Raw genomic sequence first — 3992 nt, forward strand, 5'->3', positions numbered from 1 at the left:
CACCCGAAGGATGGACATATTTGAAACTCGGACTTGGCGGGGGTGGGGGGTGGGCAAGGGCAACATACGTAACCTAAACATCTGTACCCCCATAATATGCTGAAATAAAAAAATAAAAAAATAAAAAAAAAAGGATTCATTGAAGGAATTGCAAAATGTAGTTCAATCATTAAAAATAGAAGAGACAGAGCAGAAGAAAGAATTTCAGAGCTTGAAGACAGGTCTTTCGAATTAACCCAGTAAGACAAAAATAAAGAAAAAAGAATTTTCAAAAGTAAACAAAGCCTTCAAGAAGTATAGGATTACATGAAATGACCAAACCAACCTACAAATCATAGATATTACTGAAGGAGAAGACAAAGTAAAAAGTTTGAAAAACTCATTTGAGGAAATAATCAAGGAAAATGCCCCACTCTTGCTAGAGAGTTAGACATCCAGATACAACAGGCTCATACATGACCAGGGAGATACACTGCAAGATGGACTTCACCAAAACATGTAATTATCATACTATCTAAAGTCAACCAAAAGGAAAAAATTCTAAAATAAGCAAGAGTAAAACATCTAATCACCTATAAAGGAAACTTCATCAAACTAACAGCAGAATTCTCAGCAGAAACCTTACAAGCTAGGGAGGATTGGGGTCCTATGTTCAATCTTCTTACGGCAAAAAACAACAGCCATAACTTTTGTATCCCGCTAAACTAAGCTTCATAAATGAAGGAAAAATAAAATCTTTCTCAGACAAAAAAATAATAATTATTATTATTATTATCAAACATGAGTAATGAAAGGAATTATTGTTAGACATCAATCTGATACTAGTGTAAAGAAGAATTTCAACAAAAAATGCCAGAAAAGTAAAACAAGAAAGACTAGAAAATGGATCCATATCTTCTAGATAATTGAGATGACTCCCACAATCTACAAAAGGAAAACCTTAGAAACATCAAAAGTAAGTAAGCTATGACCTTGAAAACTGGAGGGCTGGATATATACATTAGCTAAATAGTTCAAGTTCTATCATCTTTTTTTTTTTTTGAGACAGTCTCATTCTGTTGCTGGGGCTAGAGTGCCGTGGCATCAGCCTAGCTCACAGCAACCTCAAACTCCTGGGCTCAAGCAATCCTGTCTCAGCCTCCCGAGTAGCTGGGACTACGGGCATGCACCACCACGCCTGGCTAGTTTTTCTATGTATTTTTAGTTGTCCAGCTAATTTGTTTCTATTTTTAGTAGAGACAGGGTCTCGCTCTTGCTCAGGCTAGTCTCGAACTCCTGAGCTCAAACAATCCATCTGTCTCAGCCTCCCAGAATGCTAGGATTACAGGCGTGAGCCGCCGTGCCCTGCCAAGTTCTATCATCTTTTAGTGGACATTCAGAAGATGGTGCATATACACGTTGTATCAGCAGTAAGTTTCTTTACAGTCAATAGAAAAAGTGCTATCTATTTTACTGAAGAGTAACTTCTTGTCCCTTATTCCCATCTTTGGTTTATTTTGATGTGAGAAAAAAAGAAAGATCAATATAAGATAGGGAAGGAAAGTTGGGGAGCATTAAACAAGATAAAAAAACTGAGGAGAAAAAATAAGCCATGTCCTTTTACTAATGAAATATCCAAGGTCTATTTAGAAATGTTTTAGCATATTTGAATGGGGCAGTGGGAGTGTTAAGATTGATACAACTGAAAGGAACGGACTATTGTACAATATGTTGACTATTGTTAATAATAATATATTATATTCTTGAAAATTACTGAGAGAGTAGATGTTAATTGTTCTCACCATAAAAAATATGTGAGGTAATGCATATGTTAATTAGCTCCATTTAGCCATTCTACAATATATACATATGTTTTACACCATAAATATATGTAATTTTTATGTGTCAATTAAAATATAACTTTTTAAAAAATGGAAGCAACAGAATTAATATTCATAATATTTTCCCACTGCTTTTGTTAAAGAAACTTTTTTTCCCAAAGAAAAGATACTTAAGAATTCTCTTTAATAGATAACTTAAAATTGTGCATTACTATGATAGCTAAGCAATTCTAAAATTCTGTTGTTGAAATTGAAGAAGCGAAAGATTTGTAGTTTAAAAGTTAGTACTTCGTTATGAAATTTCACCCTTTTTTGCTTCGGTTTCAGAGATGATTCCACAGAAAACAGATAAGGTTGCCCAGAGGGAGAACTAAGGGTTCAAGATTCCAATAAGGTAGTGAATTAAAAATCCTGAAAAGTGTTATGAGACTAAGGAAAAATTAAATGTATGATCTGATGAATGATTGACAACTTAGTGCCCAGGTTCCACTGACCAATATTTATGCGAAAGAAGTGGGAGGTAAAGAGAATTCTGGCAGTTCGTGCCTGCTACTTATGTACTGTCCAAAGCTAGCTTAGCAGGGGAGTGGAGAAGGACTGGGGCTGCATTAGAAAACATCCTCTGGGCTAGCTCTCTGGGCTTGCTTTGAACTCTTGTTCATCATTATTTTATGCTGCAGCTTGTCTTTGTGTTGGTGGAAAGGAAAAGAAAAACACAAGAGACTATCCTTTAGTTTCTAAATCAAAGCTCTGCTTTGCTGACTGTTGGAAGTGGCTTTTCGATGGCAAAGCAAGTGGGGACATTAAAATTCCTTGTTTCTGTGGACCAGGAGCTGAGTTTTGTGGTGTTTCTTTTTTATTATTATTATTTCTTAGATGGAAAAAGAGTATGTTTCAATTTATCTTACATTTACCTTGAAATATTCTTAATTTTTTTTCAATTTGATTGGCACTTGGAGAAGATAAAGCAAGGCGGAGAAACAAAGGGAACTGCAGAGGATGTGAGGAGGCGTCTCTTGTCATAGAATTTCAGAAGTGGAAGGAGTTGGGCTCTTTCTTGATAATGACCCCAAGGCCCAAAGATGTTAAAGAGGTTGCCTAGGATACAGACCCAGAAAGTCGGGACTAGACCCTCCTGGTTGGATTCCTACTCACGCCCCCTTTACACTGCCCTATGCTGCCTCTAGCGTTAGAACGAGAAACTATAAGGAGCGGGTGGGGGAGGAGAAGGCGAAGAAAAGGTCGAGAGGGTTACACATTCACGCCTAAGGAGGGAAGTGACCTCCCTGAGTCGAGATACTTGAACGTATTTCCTAAGAGAAACAGCCCGCTCTTCCTGGCGTTTAATGCGCTGAAGAGCTACCGCTGAGTTACCTACGATGCCTATTTTCAATTTTGGAAGATCCAGCCCAAGGAAGAAAAGAAAGTTAAATCGCTTTCTTGTCACCCTCCACCCCTTCCATGCTGATTGAAGCCACTAGCGTCCCAGGAATACATTTCATAGGCTTGTCGCTTATAACACACTTCCTCGCTTGGGTCTTGGGTGTCTCTTTCAACTCTCTCTCACATTTTTATTCCCTAATCTTTATCTTTGGATTTCTTAAGCTACAAAGTCAACTTGGCACCTTAGGTAGTCATGAAAGATCGCTGGATTCCTTATTTCGGCAGAAGTCCAGAGGACCATTCCTGCCACCTTCCCCGTGTGTAGATACGCTGGGAATACCCTCAGGGGATCATTTACGGAGAGGAAGGGGTGTCTTTCGCTAGACAGCTCGACAAAGTGGTGGGGCGCGGGAGTAGCGCATCCGTTGCCTTCGCCGAGCGGGAACAGCCGCGCGCGTCGGCGGCCGCCCTGCCGCGGAGGCGACCGGCACAGTCACCCACCAGGAATCGGCTGGTGCCGCCGGTGGGCAAAGGCAGCGCCGCCGGCACGGAGGCGGCGCGGAGGGTGGCGCTGGCTGCGTGAAAGGCTTCTTTGTGCAAGAGTGGGCGTGGGGGGCGGGCGGGGAGGAGAGCGCTGAGCCGGGACCTGTAGGCGGGGGTCTGGGGCGTCCCTACAGCCCCCATTCCCCGGCCGCGCCGAAATCCTGAGGGTAGCGCCGGCAGGGGGCAGTGTGGCGAAGCGGAGTTGCTAAGGGGAAGGGGCGCTCTGTTTGGCCCTCTTGGAGGTAG

The sequence above is a fragment of the Propithecus coquereli genome, unplaced genomic scaffold (assembly GCF_000956105.1).
Source record: "Propithecus coquereli isolate 6110/MARCELLA unplaced genomic scaffold, Pcoq_1.0 Scaffold135, whole genome shotgun sequence".
Classification (NCBI taxonomy): Eukaryota; Metazoa; Chordata; class Mammalia; order Primates; family Indriidae; genus Propithecus; species Propithecus coquereli.